This window comes from Mus pahari, chromosome 12, assembly GCF_900095145.1.
Source record: "Mus pahari chromosome 12, PAHARI_EIJ_v1.1, whole genome shotgun sequence".
NCBI lineage: Eukaryota > Metazoa > Chordata > Mammalia > Rodentia > Muridae > Mus > Mus pahari.
The window spans coordinates 46,845,185-46,866,662 of NC_034601.1; positions in this window are offsets into that span (position 1 = coordinate 46,845,185).

Below are 21,478 nucleotides of genomic sequence, written 5' to 3' on the forward strand. Positions count from 1 at the left end.
TCTCTCTCTCTCTCCATCTTTCTCCCTCTCTCATATTCATTGATGTGAATGTGTGAATATTTTTATGTGTTTATGTGTGTGGAGATACGCGTGCATGTGAGTGTGTGTATGTGTATGTTCTTTTTGAGACAGAATCTCATATGTCTAATCTGAATTCTCTATGTAAACCAGGCAGGCCTCAACTGTGAAAACTCCCTAAATCCTGATTCTCAGATTATAGATGATGATAAAAATATAACTTTCTCATCTTTGAAGACTCGGTGCCGTTGGTACTCTAGTTTTAGCAGGAAGACAGTGCCTTCTTACTAGGTGAATTCAATATTACGATTTTTTAAAGACTATTTTTGGTGTGAGCATAACCTTTAATGGCTAAGCGATCTCTCTAGTCCTGTATTGTGCTCATAGACAGAAGCCTACCAAGGCTGTCCTCTGAGAGGCTCTACAAGCAGCTAACTAAGATAGATACAGATGCTCACAGCCAAGCATTGGATAGAGATCAGGGACCCCTGTGGAAGAGATGCTAGGGAGGGGCGGGTACTGAAGAAACTGAGGAGGATGGCAACTTCATAGGAAGACCTATGGAGCCATTAACCAAAGAGATATAAGGGCTGGTCCAATGCCCCCAGCACATATGTAGCAGAGGACTGCATTTTACAGCACCAAGCAGAGAGGATGAGACTAATCCTGTAGAGACATGATACCCCAAGTTGGGAGGATACCTGAAGGGGTACTGTTCCAGAGACAAAGGCTAGGAGGTATCGGAGAACAACTCTGTGAGGAGGACATGGGAGTGGGGCAACATTTGGAATGTAAATCAATAAAATCATTTATCAATTAAGAAAGACTGTTATGGTTTATTAGTAAAAATTTGAAATGGTTATTTGCTACTTTGTTTAGATAACAGAACATATGAAGATTAACCTTAAATTTGATTTTTTTGTTTCCCATACAAATCCATTTCTTCCTACACTCATTATTTCAGCTCATACTTATTGAGTGTTTAAACATGTGCCAGGCATTATGAAGCACATTAAAGGAAATGGATTCTTTTAATGGAGTATATATTTAGCATTCTCATTTTGTTAAGGAAACAACAAGCACTGTCTTTTCACTTCCATTGCCTGACATGAAAAGGGGGCATGAGACTTTGTGTGATCTCATGTCCACTGGGCTTCCACTAGCCATTTTAATGATAGTCTTTCTTGTTCTAGAATGATTCCCATTAGCTGAATAAGAAAAAAATAATGCTGTTTTTTTTTTTTTTAGTAACTACTCTTACCTTTTTGCTCAATTTTTATTGTATTTGGAGTTGAGTGAAGACTAGAGATTAGAGTCATCCATAATAGACAATGATTGATTTAAAATAAAAATTTTCATTTAGAACCCTTGGATACAGCAAATAATGATAGAGTATATAAACAATATTTTTCTTTTTTAAGTCTGAGAAATAAAAGATTTTTGTCACTTGTTGCTTTCCATTCTGTGGCTAAACTTTTTAGATATTTACATCCAGAGAAATTGCGGGATTGTGTTTCCCTGTATCTGTTGGAGACAGCAGCCTGTACATTTTCCTTCACAATGTCAACTGGCTTGAAGTAGAATTATATGATAACCTTCATTAAATATCTTAGTGTCTTGTGATGTATCATGCAACCTAACTGGGTGAAACTATGTGTACTGCTCATCTACTCAAATGTAAAAATTATTCAAGAGCTTCTCTTTTCTCTCTTCTATTGTACAGCAAAGTTCTTACTTTCAGTGAACAGGTAACCTATGAGTTCTTTCTAAAAGATTTTTGCTAGAATTGATTCAGTTAAAAATAAGAAGCGCTATGGCTACTTTCAGTATAACTTATCAAGACTCTCTGTGCTTCTCAAAGATACTGAAAGGGTAACTACCCATTAGTTTAATTCATTGATACACACAGTTGAATTAAAGGCACTTAGGCCATACCAATATGACAAAAATCAAAATGGATATAGTCTGCCCAAATGTGTGAGTGTGTGAGATCTCTCTCTCTCTCTCTCTCTCTCTCTCTCTCTCTCTCTCTCTCTCTCTCTCTCTCTCCCTCCCTCCCTCCATCCCTTCATTCCTTTTTCTCTCCTTCCTTTCCCTACCATCGTGTGTGTGTGTGTGTGTGTGTGTGTGTGTGTGTGTGTGTGTGTGTGTGAGTGAGTGTGTGTGTGTGTGCAGCACACAGTGAGTGGACATGTGTGTGTCTCCCAGATCACTGGGGAACATAATATGGGGAAATAAGATGATCTTCAGTTTCTAGTATTTTCTAATGCCAGCAAAATGACACACTTTTTAAAACTTGTGAACAACTAATGATTAAAATTAACATTAAAGTTATTATTACGCTTGGCCTTAAGCCTTCTTTCCTCCCTTCCCTCACTGCTCTTCTCATACAGGGATTTGCTATGTATTGAAGTTATAAACTAAGGATTTGGGGGAGCCCATAATTTTAGTTACTACAAAGATTCTGAAAACTTGTCTCTAATAATGATGCAATAAAGAAGGTGAAGCATTTGTTTTTATTAAATTATTATTATTATTATTATTATTATTATTATTATTATTATTATTTTGGTTTTTTTGAGACAGGGTTTCTCTGTATAGCCCTGGCTGTCCTGGAACTCACTTTGTAGATCAGGCTGGCCTTGAACTCAGAAATCCGCCTGCCTCTGCCTCCCGAGTGCTGGGATCAAAGGCGTGCTCCACCACCCCCAGCCTGAACTACTTCCATTTTCGAACTCTTCTCTCTTTTTCTGAAATTAGCTTCAGCAGTCCAAGTTTGAACATTTACATCACATTTCCTTTTCTGTCTATGTAAGTTATTAATCTGAATTAATTATTCTTCTTTTTGTTTTATTTTCTTTTGTTTTGTTTTGTTTTGTTTTTTTGAGACAGGGTTTTTCTCTGTAGCCCTGGCTGTCCTGGAACTCACTTTGTAGATCAGGCTGGCCTCGAACTCAGAAATCCGCCTGCCTCTGCCTCCCGAGTGCTGGGATTAAAGGTGTGTGCCACCACACCAGGCCCGGCTCAGAATTAATATTTCTTAAGTTCAAATATGCACAAGAAATGAAACTCATGGGCCACTTTGCTGTAGTTGCTTCAGGGCAGAGCTGCAGAATCTATGTTTATACCATGTTCTGATGAGGCTAACTCCGTCTCTGAACAAACTTGGATAGCGGAAGTCCAGTAGCCCTGGCCTCCATCTAAGAAATAGTCATACAGAAATGCAAAAGATTTGCCTGCAGGAAACAGATCCATAGAGCAAAAGATCTCATTCTAGGCCTCCTAAAGAAAAGAGACAGGAAAACATTCTCAGGAAATTGGATACAATTTGTGTCTGAGTAGCTGTGTCATCAGAAGAAAAATGCGATGAAAAATAACTCCAAGAGAAAAATAAATGCATGAACCTTGTAGAAGTTCCACTTCTGTAATATAAGTACAGTTTTTAAACTGTGTTTAGCTTTTGGAAACAACGAACTTGGGACCTGTACCTCTTTATTTTGACTTCTTTCTAGGGTCATTTATGATAGTCATAAGTATATTATATAAGATGTTAAACAGGGAGAGTTATGGTGAGAATTCTGATCTGAGTTTCAAGAAAGATAAAAAGTGGTTAGGTTACTGAAGCTCATCCCCCAAATGGGCTATGATTATATGTGAATCACCCATGTGGAAGCCAGTTCGTTTCCATAGATAGACTTGAGTAATCCAGCATTTGGAAGATTCGTGTTAGTCTTAAAAAATCTTTTCCAAGATTAATACCCAATGATTTCTGTGAATACTATACTCAGAAGGCCATTAAACAGTGTCCATGATGAATTTGTCGCATTGGTTTTCCTTAGCTATAGAATAGGTGCAGATGGAAAAGTGTGGTGAGATTCTTTTCTTCTCGATCACTTTAGAAATGCTGGGGCCATTTCTATTCCTTGTAAAGAGTTGATCCCTTCTCCAGCTTCTTTTTCCCATATGATCTACCTAATGAGTTTCCAGACGGATCAACTTTGATCCATGCTTCTCAGTTTTCCTTTTAACCTAATAAAGATAATCATGATGTGCGGACCATTGCTCAGAATATCTTAGAACAAGGAAATTCGATATTTTCAAATTTAAATATTTTGGCTTGGAAACAAATACAACAATGACAGCAGCAGCAGCAGCAGCAGCAGCAGCAGCAACCACAACAAAGCAAAATGGTATTCAGAAATTTATATAAACTAAACAAACAGATGGAACTAAGAATTCCTAAATCCACTATTTGCAAAAATTAAGGAACCTTGCAAAATGATAATCCTGTTTGTAGACCACACAAACACACACACACACACACACACATGCAAGAATCCTCATAATGCATACACACACACATATAATGCCTGGTTAATAATATAAAGGTCCTGCATTTGCAATGTATTAACATGTTTCTACCTTTGTTAGTCAGCCTTTTTCTACTGTGACAAAATACATGAAGTAATCAGCTTAATAGTAAAATATTTATATAGCCTTACCATTCCAGAAATTTCTAACCATGATCACCTTGCTTTGCTATTTGGGTCTCTTTGTTAGAAAAGTTATGGTAGAACAAAGTTTTTGCCTTCACGGCAACCAAGAAACAAAAGAGAGGAAGGAAGAAGGGCCAAAAGTAACTCTCTTCGCTTATACTGTGTCTACTTAAGTTTACACCACATCCCCAAAGTGTCACTTGTCCAACACCAACACTACATTGGAGATTACAAAGTCAATGGAAGACACAAGAGGTGGAATAAATGTACCTTTATATGGCAAGTTGGTATTAGGTGAGAAGGCTTGATAGAGTTACTCATAAAATTCAGCTTATGTGTGGGTGGGGAATTAAATTTCTATACAAGTCCAATTTTGAGAATGATTCAGAGTGAGATTAAAGTGTTTGGACATAAGACTATAGTAATTTTCACGCAATGATGGATTACAGATATAAAATGATAGATAACATGAATCATAGTTAAATATATAATAATGTTACAATGTAATACATATTTATGTACAAATTATATATAATATATTATATATTAAATTATATACAATATATTATATATTATAAATATATATAATTTGTGCATATATATATAATTTGTGTATAAATATATATATATATACATATATATATATATTTATTTAAGCAAAGGCCTACATATAAAGCCAAGATATTTTTATAATATTTTTTTATTTAGAAATTATTTTATTTCAAATTGGAAGGGTTTACATTTTAAAAATATTTTTAAATTAAAGAAAATCTTGACTTTAAAACATATAAAGCGAAGGATAATAATAAATAGAATCATTTCATAGAAAGTAATTATCCCATCAAGTAAGCATTTGATCCCCTAGGTTTCTGATGCCAAAACAATGAACAGGACTAAATAGGTGGCAAGTGTGACTCTGATGCCAGAGAACAAACACACAGTTCAGTTTCAGTTTTGCTAAAGCAGAAATTTTGTGACAGTAAAATAATGGAAACTTATCCTGTGGCTTTCTTCATGAATAATAGAGCAATATTCTAGCTTGTTCGTTAGCCTATCCATATTGTTTCCAACACCAGTTTTAATATAAACTAAGTAGAACTCAATTTGAGGTTGAACTCTGTGATGAATGTTAATTTGTCTACATCATTTCCTCACTTAGAAATATCTGTAAAACCACTCTTTGGCAAGAATCCACCCTTGGCAGAGGCACTTGGAGAACCATATGTGGAACATTCGTTGACAATCTTTCACACAAACTGCTGTACACAGTTCTTTTCCAGGCTAAGGTGCAGTGAATCAGTGACCAAAAAAATGTCAAATTTTTTTTGTTTTGAATTTATAGGCTATATACAATTATCCATTGTTTATTTATACTTAATTTATCAAACTGCCTGTCTGTAGGAGTTGAAGAAGCTGGACCAAAGTGGATGGGGGTGGGGCAGAGAAAACTATGAGCCGGAAAGGCACATCTGATTTCTTGATCACTCCTTGATTTCTGAGCCTCATACATGGAAATGGATGTCCAACTGTGGTGCTGGCTGTCATAGTTGTTTCTACTTGATTCCAAGGTCTGAGTTTCTGGGGTTGGTCTAAGTAAATGCGAACCCTATAGTTATCTGGGTATTCTCTTTCATAAAACTGCAATGGGGAAGTTGGTGGATGATGAACTGATAATTTAATTACTTGGTCTGGGGACAGTTCATCAGATGAACCAGATAGGACAGCCACCTGAAAGGAGAGTGCCGGGCGTGGTGGCACATGCCTTTAATCCCAGCACCTGGGAGGCAGAGGCAGGAGGATTTCTGAGTTTGAGGCCAGCCTGATCTACAAAGTGAGTTCCAGGACAGCCAGGGCTATACAGAGAAACCCTGTCTTGAAAAACCAAAAAATAAAAATAAAAATAATAATAATAAATAAATAAATAAATAAAAAGAAAGGAAAGAGTATGTTAGAAAGAGACATATATATTCTTTCAAACCAAACCATATGTGTGTATAATATATATACATATATGTGTGTGTGTGTTGCATATATGCTATATATGTATATGTGACATAACTAAGTGATTGGCAAACTACTTGAGTTTCTATAAGCTATCAGGTTCATTTCTCTACATCAGGTAGAACAGAGGCACATGAACAATGTACAGGAAATTTCATCACACACAAGTGTGTATCCTATCATGTTCATTTGACCCACAAGGACAAAAGTGAAGACCTCAACTCAAAAGCTAAGCTAATTTACTTTTTCTTTTGCCCATGGCTGGGTTAGCTTATATGCACAGGCATTAATGCAATCTAGACAATACAGAGATATGCCCTATCCTCGGGACATTTCCAGGCTAAAGATGAATTATACTGGCCTTGTCCAACTGGACCTTCTTCGCTGTGCTGATGCCAGAGGAGGGATATGCTACATCTGTTTCCATGGCACATTTCCTTCTATTTAACCAGAGAAAGATAATGGACATTTGGTGTGCAGAATAGTGTAGTTGTAGACACTAGGGTAAGATGCTGTTTGTATTTTTCTTCTAGGTTACCCTGTCCTAAATCCTATGCATGCATTCCAAGACTCCCTATGACTAGGACACCTTTAATCATGCTCAGGTCCAAGTAAGTTTAGCCATTATATGATACACCAGCCCAATGTTAAACTTCTGTTGGAGTCATCTAGAGGTTATTTTTTTTTTAATTAAACCAGTCTTGTATTCTTGCCCTATATAAAGGAATGCAACTGTAAGGCACCGATGATGTCTTCCTACCTATATCTCATGTTAGCAAGAAAGACCTTTAAAATTGTGAGAGAGGGGCTTTTCCAAACTACTTTGGGTTTTGAAAAAAAATTGTCAGTTACTTTCGTAGTCTCACTTTAACCATCTTTAATATTTGACAAATCTAACTTAATGCCTTTTAGAAAAATAAAGCAACAATTCAGTGAGAATAATTTATCTACACTAGTAAGTGAAAACTGTTGATTTTGCTGAGTATTTAACTAGGCTTACATATAAACAACATCATACAAACAGCACAAAGACTTGGGCTCTTTTCTTATACAAACAACAATAACTGAAACTTTCACTGTGAGGGGACAGAGCAAAATACCTGCTTTCATACTCTCAAATTGACCTCATCATCTTTAGTATCTCTGGTGGTTTGATTAAGAATGTCTTCCATAGCTCATAGATTTGAAGGCTTGGTTATTAGGGAGCACTGATGATTGACAGAGATTGGGTGGTGTGAGTTTGTTAGAGTAGGTGTGGCCAGGTTGGAAGAACTGTGTCACTGGGCAAGAGATTGGAGGTCTCAAACGCTCAAGTCAAACCTAGTGTGCTCTCGCCTTCTCCCTCTCCCCCTTCCCTTCTCCTTCCCCTCCCCCTCCCCTTCTCCCTCTCCCTTTCCTTTCCCCCTTCTCTTCCTGCTGTCTGTCCTTCTAGATGTAGAAATCTCAGCTCCACTGGGCATGGTGGTGCATGTCTTTAATCCCAGCACTTGGGAGGCAGAGGCAGGTGGATTTCTGAGTTGGAGGCCAGCCTGGTCTACAGAGTGAGTTCTAGGACAGCCAGGACTACACAGAGAAACCCTGTCTCAAAAAATCCAAAAAAATCAAAAAAAAAAAACAAAAACAAAAAACAGAAATCTCAGCTCCTCCAGTACCATGTCTTCCTGCTTGTTGCCATGCTTCCAACCATGATGAAAATGGAGTAAACCTCTGAAACCAAAAACCAGCTCCAATTTAATGCTTTCTTCATAAGAGTTATAAGAGTTGCTGTGGTCATGATGTGTTTTTCACAGCAATAGAACAGTGACTAAGACAGTATATTCAGCTATGGATAAACTGGTATCCATACAAAGTACCCAAATTATGAGACTTTAATTATATAGTTGTTCAAAATCTACATTCTATCACAGATATATTTTGTAATCCAATTATGGTTACTTACTAAGTAACATGTCTTCATTGTTGGAGATTATATTACCTTCCATATTGTTCCCACAGAAATGCATTAAGAAGGGAAACACGTGTCAACCCTGTGACATCATACTCGACAATTGCTCCCATTACCTTCTGCATCCATTCTGTGTGCAGTCTTTATTTTACTGAGAAGCTCCACTAATGCCCAGCACAGTTATCCTCAAGGAGAAATTTGGAAATCCTTAAATTTCTTAGTCTCTTCCCAAAGTATGTGATTTCTGTGTCTTGTGCATTGTAATTCCTAATGATTTCCTAAACTCAATTCTGGTCTTCGGTCTCAGGTTCTGTCCTATGGTAGTTTCTTCTGAAATTAAAACCTTCCCTTTTGGTGAGAAGTTCCTTGCTATGTAGGACATTAGAAAGGTGGCAAAATAACACAGGAAAATCTAAGATGATTTCAAACATTGCATCCTTCAGAGAAACTCCTTAAACTTAGGGAATAAACAATACAAAGCCTCAATAAGTCCCTGAAACTGATCAGATTCAATAGGGCCCATCTTTGTTTAAGCATATATAAGCAGTAAAAACTGCTGAGAGATATTGTCAGGCAAGATGAACTACTTGGAAGAAGCAAGTTAGCTAAGTGGCTTAGAAGAAGCAGAGGCCAAGTGAGTTGCCCAGAAGAGGCTCAGATCAAATACCCTTCCTAGTAATAACCTTGTTCAATATGTTGAACTGACTTCAGGTTGTAGAGCAAGCAGTAGATTTCCACATTTTGTAAGATAACACCTGCGCTGGGGTAGACTTGGATGACATACCTGTTTTTTGAGTCATTTGTGCTTCTGAAGCATCCCTTCACTAATATTTCTGTAAGCAACACTAATAGACATCATAGATAACCCAAGTTGGACTTTGCTGATATTCTTGCTTTGGTCTGTTATCAGTTCCCTATCTGGAGTAAGTAGGTGTTTGTTCTTGTCTTCTCAGGAATAATATTACACAACAGGTTTCTGCAAATGTTATCTTGGAAATTACTCATATCATTTTGAATAATTTCAAGATTTGTTGTCCCATTTCCAATAAACAAATTTCACAGTGTTGTTTCTCAGCATATCTGTAATGTTAATAAACATACCTGGAATTAGGCAGTCATAAAGTCATATGTTTTTCATAGTTTTGGATGATGGGGCATATAAGATCAGTTTCATTAGATTACTTGTTTGATGAATCCTGTGCCTCAGAATTGGCACAAATCTCTCTCATCACCTGGGGAGGAAATGGAAAAGGGACAGTATCTTGGAGTATTCAAACTAAACTTTGGAAGCAATCAGTATCATAACCACAATCTTCTCTGAGATATATGAAATTTGTTTCACCGATTCTTTAGATTCTGTCCTCCATGCTCTTTAGATTCCAGAAATTCTAAATTCCATGAGAGTCTCATTTTATCCCACAATTTATTGGGTTTTCATAATGTGTTTTATTTTATAATAACTGTATCTGAGATACGTACATCTGGCAAGTTCCTATGCATGATTGGGATCCTAGCTCTGTTTACATATTTGGGAGACTTTAAGTCCCCTGTTCAAGCTACGTAGATTAATATTCTATGCTATGATTTTTTTACCAGTATAAAATAAATTTATTAAATATATGTATTATTTCTTCATTGTAACTGTAGATTCTATATGAAAGAAATTACAATTAGAATGATTATATAACATGTTTTATATCACCCACCTTGACATTAGAAGAGCGAATCTAGGAATCAATACATAGATAGGATAAAAATTTTTCTCATTTATTTTTAATGAATAAGAAATGGCATTTTTGATGGAAATGGGCTTTCTTCTGAAAATGAAGCTGTTTATTTACTTAAAGTCATTTTAAAAATGTTTAACTAATAACTCAACTTCATATGATACACTGAGGTTTTTCTGTCGATCCATAGACATTATGTACATTTATTTGATGTTAATTTTTCAAAACTTTCTTCTCCACTTTAGGACCCAGTTACTCTTCTCCTAAAAAAATCTAGTATACAGCTTCATTTCCATAAATATTATTCTGACTCTAACAATTAAGGGTGAACAGATTTAGTAGATTTAGAGTCAATTAGACTTTTCAATACAGAAAATTTTTAAAATATCTACTTATTTTATGAATTATTTAAGTTTAAATAAATAGCAACATTCCTTTTAAAATATTTTTAAATATTTTTGAACAAAACTATAATTACACCTTTTCCTCCATTTGTTTTCTATTGTTCACTACTTCCTTATTTTATTCTCAAGTTCACAGCATCTTTTTCTATGTTTTTCTATAATAAGTTATTTAATTTTATTATCTTTTTTACATTTATTTCTTTGATTGAAAATTCTGTGCTCATACAATATACCCTGATTATAATTTACCCTCCATCTACTCCTCTAAATTCCTCCCAATCTCAGCTCATCTCTGGAACTGTTTATTACTTTTCTGTCTCTCTTTAGAACACAGCAGGCTTCTAAGAAATAATAACCAAACATGCCAAAATAAAATATAATAATATTAATAATATTATAATTATTACAACAATATAATAAGATTAAGCAACATCTATCATATCAAAGTTAGACACAGCAAACCAAGAGAAGGAAAAGAGCCCAAAAGAAGGAACTAGAAATCCCCTCATTCACACATTCAGGTGTCTCAGAAAAAGTCCTCTGGGACTATGAGACCAGGATCAGATGAGACCCAGCAGTGCATTTCACAGTACTATCTTTGTACACGTTTCATTAGAAATTGTCATTTGTTTTTCTTTTCCACTCTTATCTCTTCTTGCCTATCCCCTTCTCTAACTTATTCTTTTCATTTACTAACATTCACTAAATGTTGTGAACTTGAGAAATAGAAGTATAAGGAATATAGTGTTGAAAGGGCTGAAAAGGAAATGAAGAAGATGGGTAGAAAAAACTATAATGCATCATAAAAATGTGTGAAAATGCAAAGAACTGACTCCATAAGTCACAAACATAAGGCAAAACCAAAAACAAAATAATCACAAACAGAAGCCATATTAATGAAGATGTGTATTTCCCCTGAAATGACAAGATTTAATTTTGAAAATTATTTTAAGTCCAAAATTTGTCTTAAATCATAATTATTATTACAGTATTCATCAAATTAATCCTATGCTTGTTAGAAATTACTTTTACTTTAAAAATCATTGCTACAATAGTATAACAATAAAAACAAACAATTTTCCAGTATTAGTTTGTTTCTACCAAAACTAGTTCTCTCATATTTTAGTGATTTCCTTTCTCAAGAATGTTGGGAATTTTTCTCTACTTCAGAATCAAGAACAGACAGAAAATAGAAAAGATTGCTGATCAAAACTGCTTGACAGTAGCCCTGGGATGTTCCCACTACTTTTTCTCCTTCAGTGAGTTTTAATTTGTTGATTTAAAATGATCTAATATGACCTCATATTCTATTAAACTCAGAGGACTATGAGAAAGCTATTCAGGTGCTGTCATTTTTAATTTCTTATAAAGTTTATTATCACATGTAACAGTCGTTTTCAAGAAAAAATTTGTTATTATCAACCTTTGACTGATTGATGTGCTCTGTATTAAGACAATGGTGCAGAGATGAAAAATTTGCTTACTGTTCTCAGAAATTTAATATTATGAAAAGTGTTATATTAAATAACATGGCTTTTTTCTAAAACATAAAGTATGGACAGAACATGCAACAGAAACTAATGACCCCCCGCCAAAAACAAACCAACCAAACAAACAAAACAAAACAACAACAACAACAACAACAAAAAACCCTGCTGGGTGTGGTGAGGCATGCCTTTAATTCCAGCACTTGGGAGGCAGAGGCAGGCAAATTTCTGAGTTCGAGGCTAGCCTGGTCTACAAAGTGAGTTCCAGGACAGCCAGAGCTATACAGAGAAACACTGTCTGGAAAAACAACAAATAAACAAACAAACAAACAAAAAAAGCAAAAGAAACTAATGCATCCTGGAGCTACAGTACATTTCAATAATCATTATAGTTTATGAGTTCACCAAAGTCAGGAATAATAATATTCTAATAGCTAAAATTTACTTAGGAATATGCCATTTCTTATGAGTAACAATTTTTGTATATAAATTAATATATGCAAACCAAAGTCATAATATTTGTTTCACAAGCATTTTAGGGTCAATAGGTTGCTAGATTCATAAAAGGTGAAGAATATGCAAATGATACACACAGAGAAGAGAGAGAGAGAGCGCGAGAGAGAGAGAGAGAGAGAGAGAGAGAGAGAGAGAGAGAGAGAGAAGTGATGTGATATAATTATGAAAACGCCCCTTTTCCCATGGGCTACTTGAAATTGTTTGAAGTGCTCCATTCAGTCTTTACACAAGCCATTAAAATGAAACATTAACCTCTCACTGGGAGGTCAGAAATGGAACCAAAGGAGCCAGGTTTCATGGTGCATACATTGATCAGGGTGAGGAGATGTCAGGAAAGAATGGCAGTTCCCATCAAGAGGACAGTATGATGGAGAAGTCGGGCTGCTGCTGAAAGACTAGTGTTAATCACATTAAAGAACTCCACTCGACCACTTATCCACACTCAGCCACCCACTTTTATTCAAGTGCATACCATAATTCTGTATCTTATTTGCAATTGGACTCTTTTCTATACTTGGAATGTGATGCTTCAGTACCTTTCTTAACTGTTTCTAAGCTCTGCTAAAATCTGAATTTCTACTTCTTCCATTTTCTTCATATAGTCAGTAACTTTTATATAAAAATAAGGGATTTTGAAAAGTGATGCCATTTTTATTTGTATCTACAGGGTATGCAATACATACCATTGAATATATATATATATATATATATATATATATATATATATATATATATGAATGTGTATGAATTTATATGTATCTATATCTCTAAATATTGTATATATTCTAAGTGCTCCAGTTTATATTTATTTCAATGAAAATGAGGTTTCCATATCTCATAGAGTGTTTATTAAAATTACCTAAGTAATTTGAATCCATCTCTTAAAAGTTCTCTCTTGCTCTCTTTTTCTCCTTCCCACCTTCCTCCCTCCCTCCCTCCCTCCCTCCCTCCCTTCCTTCTTCCATCACTCTCTTCATCTCCCTTCCCCACTTCTCTCTTTACTCACATAGTACTTAATCCAGTAATGGTATTTCCTATTTTTTTCTTTTCCTCTATCTTGCTTATATTTGAATAACTATTTAGCTTAAATAGTCTGCCAACTACTTTAAGTAACAGTGCTTTCAATAAAACAAACCTTTTGTTTTTTTGTTTCAGTCCTGAAGTTAAAGTGTTGAAAAACAAACATAAAGAAAAATAGTTATTATATGTAAAAGATGGTTCATGTTTTTCTCTTTTATTGTTAGCTTTATTAGTCAGAACTAAACTTATTTTTTTAACTTATAAGATACAAGTCATTTTTAATACTTTTGGAGCTTAATTATGATTTCCATGTACATAAGCAATTTATTCCATTCATTAAATTTACTTGTGATTTTTACTCCCTTTTGGTGGGGGAGCAGAAGACACCTATTTTAAAATTATCTAATGAAAATGTTAATATAATTTTAGTGAAAACTTGGAGGGCATCAGGTTTTGAATACTCTATACTTGATTAAACTTCAGTGTCTCAGTCTTTATATTCTTTCTTGATGTTTGTCATGACCAGGTGAGAAATTTCCGTGTAAAACTTATGTTGGATTGTACTAGAGATTTTACAGTTATTTAGGGATATAGTGTTCTGAATGTGTTTAATGTCACAGAGTACAAGTGAGTCTAAGCTAATTAAAATTAAGTGCCATGTCTTTGTTTAGCCAACATGAACATAATTTGCTTTGTTCTTTGCTTAATAATATAACATAGTGATCTACTAATGTCAAGCACTGGCCTATTATGTTCAACCCCTTCAGAGATCAACTATCTCAAGCCTGAGTGAAGAGTTGACCTTTCTAGTATCTACTTCAACAGAAAAACCTTTAAAATGATGGATTTTTCTCTTTTAGTTGATGCACTGACTGGGAACCTAAGCAGTCAAATGCTATGTGAAAACTATGGTCATTAGATGTTCTGTTGTGGAGAGTCACAGAAACTTTAATGACTATGTCTTTAAGAACTCCTTCCAATGTGACTGCAGGTTCCATAAAGGAATACTAAATATTCTTATTACTTAACATAACATTTCTAGTTGATATGATTGAAGATAAATGATGAAGCAAGAGAGAAAGTATTGTAATAGTTAATTTGCTAAATTGAATAATTTCCTTATGCTATGAAAAGTTCAAACTTTTTCTTATGGAATTTTAATTTATATTTTATTTAGTTGTATTTGTACTTTATACAGCAATATAATTGATCCATGACAAAGAAGAGTTTCAAATGTCATGATAAAAACATCAGATAACTCTTACAGTCCTTTGTTTTTGATCCCAAAGATCAGATCTGTCAGCAATTATGACAATGTTTCTTCCTTATGTTTTTTGCAACTAATGGAAGACTCTTCCAATGGAAGTTTCCATTTCTTCCCTCTTTTTTCTACTTACTTTTATGATGAAATGCATAGCTCTAGCCATTTACCTTACTGATTCTACAAGACTCTGGTATAGGGAGGATATATATACTGGATGATGTTTTCTGTTTATGACCATCAGATATAAATGTCTTACCTTGTATTTTATTAGTTACAAATAATGAATTGAATAGTCTTGAATATACTTTTCTCTGGGTGAGGTTCAAAAATAATAAACTTTAAAACTTTTGAAAAGCAATGGTTGCTGTAATCCCACACATACATACTGCAGAGTTATTGACATATGACAGTAGGGGTTGAAACAATTTCTACTTCAACTAGTAGTACATGTCAACTTGCATTTTCCATTTTTTAAAAAGATTTTTTAAATTTATTATATGTAAGTACACTGTAGCTGTCGTCAGGCACCCCAGAAGAGGGCATCAGATCTCATTACAGATGGTTGTGAGCCACCATGTGGTTGCTGGGATTTGAACTCAGAACGTTCGGAAGAGCAGTCAGTGCTCTTAACCACTGAGCCATCTCTCTCCAGCCCCATTGTCCATTCTTTTATAATATTTGATGTTACTAGTTTATTAAATTTGATCATCTAATTAGTGGTAAAGAATGTTTTCTGGTGGTTTGAGTTTCTACTTTCATAATATTGGGCATATTTTCTCATATGTGTTAGCCAAGAGGTTTCCCTTTAATGAGTTATGATATGCCCTTTTTCTCTGTTAATTAATTAAAGTTTTAATTGTATTCTTTTTATTTTATTGATGATAGACTTTTGTTACTTTGTTGATTTGATTTCCTTCAATCTGGCTTCACAATTTCTACCATTATTATCATCTTCTATCATCCACAATGATTTAGGTCAAATATTCATCATTTGCTTTTTGATTTGTATAATGTGTTTTTTAATTTTTAATTGAAGAAATGTATTTTCTATCCTTAAATCCGAAATAACAACTTTATTTAGTTTTAAAACTAAAGAGATGCTCATTGATTTTTGGATCTTTGTGAAACTGTGATTAATTTTTGTATTTGCAATAGGGTAATATTCTTACTTTCTTCGATACAAAATGCCCTACTGCCTCACCTGACTTTGAAAACTAAATGAACTCTTGTGACCACACTAAGATTCCTTCAGTTGTCCCTACTCCTTCCTTATACTTTACTGAGTTCTTCAAATTCTCCTAGAGACCATGGAATTTATACCTTCACCTGGAACTGTGGTTTTTATGTACATAATGACTTATGTACAGCAGACTGCATTTTTATTTTAGCCATGAGTAATAACAATAGGCTCAGATAAAAAGATACCAGACCTCTTATTTGAGATGTAGTTCATCATAGTACATAAATAAGGTCTGTCATCTCTCTAAGCATAACTTTTATGATTCTTAAATATAACTGAGCCGTTAGAGTTTTATTATTTGGTCATAAAAAATCTAAGCATATAAAGTTCAAATAACTGGAAAATCATTGTTCTATCATATCATAAGTGGACACTTGCAAAAATTACATATGATTTCAGAAGCCATATAAAAGTAATTTAATGTGATGTCAAACATCTTTTCCCCATTTTGTCTTTACGTTATCCAGACTTTTTATTACTGTGGCAAATACGTGAGAGAAATAAATTAAAGTTGTAAAGATTTACTCTAGTTTGTGATTATTGGTGTTGGTCCATAATCCTTTGGTTGTATTGGTATAGCTGTACCATGAACCTGATGTTTTTTGATATTTTTTTTTGTTTTTTTGTTTTTTCATTATTTGTTTGGTTTTTGCAGCAAGTGAGCACATGCTCAAATGTAGCAGCTCATCTTCCAGCAGAGACACACACATAAGCACAGCACCTGGGATTATCTTTTACATCATGTTCCAGTGAGGAATTTATTCTTCCTCCAACTAGTTCTCACCAGTACTTTTTCTTATAGCTCAGGGATATGAATTCATCAAGGAACTGATACATTTATTAGTTAAGAATCCAATCACTTTACAAAACTGATTTGTGCTGGCAACCAGTTCTTCTCTATGTGAGCCTTCTAGGGACATCTCAGATGTTCAAAACACAAACTTTTTCACCCTTCATTTTCAAAGGCTCATCTTTATCTGATAGAGTAAAATATAGTTAACCCATCTTCAGAGTTCCCAGTTTCAACAGTTCCAGCATTTCTCTTAAGTCCAAACTTAAATTTGCAGCTGAGTTTCAAAAAAAAAATCTTACTGTAAGCACTTAACACCTCCCCCAATATTTCATAATGCATGAATTCAATACCAGCATCAGATAGTCCCCTGCCAGTTGAATCCGTAGTTTCACCTCTCTTGATAATGGCTTCAGTTGCCTCAAAGTGTCTTTTATTCATTAAGGAAACACTTCTGTAAGTAAACTTAGTAGCATTTTCTTTTTCAAAAGAAAGCTTTTAAATACACTTATTATTTTATATTTTTGGTGACTCTAATGAGAACACACCCATCATATATATGAATGCTATGTTCCCATACTGTTTGTAAAAATTGGAAGATATGGCCTTGTTGGTGTATGTGTGGTCTTTTGGGGAAACTTTTGTCACTGGGAGTGAGTTTGGGGATTTTAAAAGTCCACTCCAGGTCCAGAGTCCTGCTCTCTGTTGTCTGAATGCACATGAGGATGTAAAGCTCTTGGTTTTTTCTCTAGCACTATTCTTGGCTGCTTCCAGCATGAAGATAATGGTCTTTGAGAAGCCCTCAAGTGAATGGTTTCATTCCTAAAAGTCACCTTGGTCATTTGGCTCTTCACAAGAATAGAACACCCTTCAACTGGTGTTCATCAAGACTTATTAATATCTGCAGTGCTCCTTTCATATTTTTCTATGAAGTGTACTTGGCTTCTTTTACTATCCCAAACTCTTTCCCAACAGAACTTTGCTGGCTCCCGACTTAAATGTTATTTTCATTCCAACCAAACTGCAAACACACACACACACACACACACACACACACACACACACACACACACACACACCTATTCCTATTTTACATGACAACTTTTTTTTCTATAAATCTGGGTAAAAGTAATCAGGAAAACTCATGCCACAGACTGTTTTGAAACCCATACTTCTCAAAGCACTGAAAAACATAGATAAATTCTTTGCCACAATATAAAACTATGATTTTTAGCACAACTCCTGATGTAGTACTTTTTCTCTTGTGAAACTTTGAGAGAACTGCTTTTATTTTATTTTATTTTATTTTATTTTATTTTATTTTATACTGCTTTGAGAGAACCCTTTGCATTCTCTTCTCATGAGGTCACACTGAAAAGTGTCCTTTATGTCTGTCTATAGCATTCTAGGCTTTCTTTAGTTCATTTCTCCCACAGATCATCTTCTAAAGATGGTAAGCTACATTATCAGGTTCATATGATGATACCTCTTCACTGGCACTAGTGTTTTGTGTTGATCAGTTTCTTGTTCTGGAACAAAATATCTGACATAAACAAGTCACAGGAGGAAGGATTTACTCTTGACTGGCAATTTTAGAAGTTTCTGCCTCTGATCAGGTTTCTTTATATGAGTTTATAGTGAAGTCGGACATCAATGCAGACAGTATATTCTGGAACAAAGGACTTGACTTCATTGCAGAGACAGCCAGAGAGGAAAAGTAAGTAAGCTAATGTCAAGAAAACCATCAAGGCAATATTTTCCGGTGTTTTTCTTCCTCCATCTGAGACCCAGTCTCTATTCTCAATGGCTTCACAGTAATGTCATCCTATTATGAGGCCATCAAAGAATTAATCCATCAGTGGGATCACAGCCCTTAAAATACAATCACTTACAAAATCATATATAGGCAACCAAGCCCATAGACCATGTCTTCAAGCAAACATATCAGCTTTACCTCACAGAACGCCTTATTCTTTAAGGCTATCTATCCCTAAGTAGTTTCAAGCATGGCAAAAACAACGTCATCTGGATAGCTTGCACAAAGTGTTAGCATCTATGCTTGGTTGACCAGTGTAGGTCTACATAGGGTGAGGATATTTGAGATTTACAATTTAGGAAATAAAAAATAAGTCATGAGATCATTCTCTCTCTCTCTCTCTCTCTCTCTCTCTCTCTCTCTCACACACACACACACACACACACACACATGTGCACGCACACACAAACTGTAAGTCATTGATTACAAGCACTGTGGCTTTCTACATTTTCTTTGTTAACTTCTTTTCAAAAAGGATTTAAAAAAATACATAAGGAGTCAAGCCTAAAACACTAATCTTCTTTTCTCTTTATTGCGATTCACAGCTTATGAATTCCCCCTCTTTGCTTCCCAAAGTACTATTGTCTCTGCAATTATTCCAGATAACAAAGATTCTATATTTGTCAGTACTTCTCGCTACCTACCTAGTGAAACAAGAAAGCGGCTGTTCATGACTTTCTTTTAAAAATACAGTTCATAGTTTATTCCTTCGTCACGACACACAAAAATTTCTGAGCGTGTCTACCAATCACAAACGGGCCTCTGGTTCATACCTGTGAAATTCTACTTTGTAACATGGCACCCTTCCCTGTTTACATTCCCACATTTTATAAAATACCTTGCAGAGCTCTGAGAATTTATTGTAGTAAATAACTCAAGTAATTTTCATCTTATAGTACTGGTGGAACAGTATGAGGAAATGATTCATTTCTTAAAAAAAAAAAAAAGCACTAATCTGGTGTATTAGAGAAGAGAGATTAGAAAGGGGCCACTTGTTTTTCTCTTCATCAGTTTCCTGACTTAGTATTTAAATTATAGTTCAAGAGGCCATCAGCTGGCTCAGGCATGATGAGTAGTTTACTTTGTGACCTAATCAAGCATCAGAGAAGCCTGTGTATTCTGCTAAGGTCCTGAGTGCTTGTGCCTTGGCAGGAAGGGGTGAGTGTCCCTAGAGACAGAAATAAAACTTAGGTGCAGGCGCTTCTGCAGAGAGAGGAAACTCCAGGTGAAAGGTGAAATCTATTTTTTTAATTGGATATTTTCTTTATTTACATTTCAATTGTGATCCCCCAGAAACAACCTATCACACCCTTCCAACCCCTGCTTCTATGAGGGTGTGCCTCCCCCCACCCACCCACCCACTCCCACCTCCCTGCCCTCAATTCCCCTACACTGGGGCATCTATTGGGCCTTCACAGGATCAAGGACCTCTCCTCCCATTGAAGTCTTATTCACAGCCGATGTGAAAATAAGCGCCCCAATTTTAACTTTACTTGTTCAGGTCAGGGAGCTGCCTCATCGTTCACAGGAACAGAGCGCATGGGCCGCCCTCTCCTCTCTTCTGGCTCTCTCTGGAGAGGGTAATGACGCACGAAATGATAGTATGATTCCTGATCTTTAATCCTAATTCCTGACTCATCGATGGTTCTTTCTCATTGCCTTTGTTTTTAAATGCCAAGAACAGTGTAAAGGGGGACATCTGTGTGGAAAAGCACAGAGCCTTTGAAGGGCTGAATGAATCTTCTCCGGAATCTTTTTTGGCTGTCTCTCCTTCCAGGACTGCTCCTTCCCCAGGAGCTGGCAGGGGGGTAGGGGGCGCCTCATCTCATGTTCCGCTTCATAGAAGGCTGTCTATTCGTCCCTCCCTTCTGCTCAGTCAGACATATCAGCAGAGACAATGGCTGAACAGATGCTGAGATTCAGCCTATGTTGATTTTATGTTTATTAGGCTGAGCTATTCACAGCCAGCTGGTTGCTGTTTGCCTTGACTGAACAGTAGAAATGCACACAACTGTGATATCCTCGTGGGTATATACTCAACGGTGATGGCTGCCACACCAGCAATGTTGTCCATACAGTAAGAATTATATTTAGAAACACGAACACACATACACCATACCCATTCTCTCCCGCTCCCTCCCCCTCTTCCCCTCTCTCTCATTTTCAAATCATAGGGTTTATATATGAGGAAAGACTCAGAGTTTAGTCAGTATGACAAATATATTTTAAAAGACTCTGTATTGAATACAGTGGGGTCTGAAGAATCTACGGTATAGTTCTTTTTGCTTATTCCTTTTCTCCTAATAGCACTGAGAAGCCAGTACAGTTTTCTAAAGACCCATAAGGAAGATGCCTTCCAGGCACAGCTGATAAAATATTTCCTGGGCAGCCAGGTATCATGCTGCTTAGTGCTTCAATATTCACAAATTACTCCTCATGGGTCCCAGGAGAGAGATGTTTTGAACTGGTCAGTAAGCACTACATGCTTGCTGTGACCTGCTCCACTTTGGAGTGAGGAAGCTCTTGTGGACTTTGTACATTGACCTATCTAATATCAAGGAGAACTGGGAAGTCCTGATGAGAGTTTCAGTTTAGGTCTTTGGTCTAGCTGGTGTTGTTGTGGCCATTTATAAAACTATTTAACTATTTTAGCATTTTGAAGCTTTTATTGTTTAATATTTTATATATGTGTATCTATGTATGTATGTGGTTTGTATATGACTCTTTGTGTGTGTGTGTGTGTGTGTGTGTGTG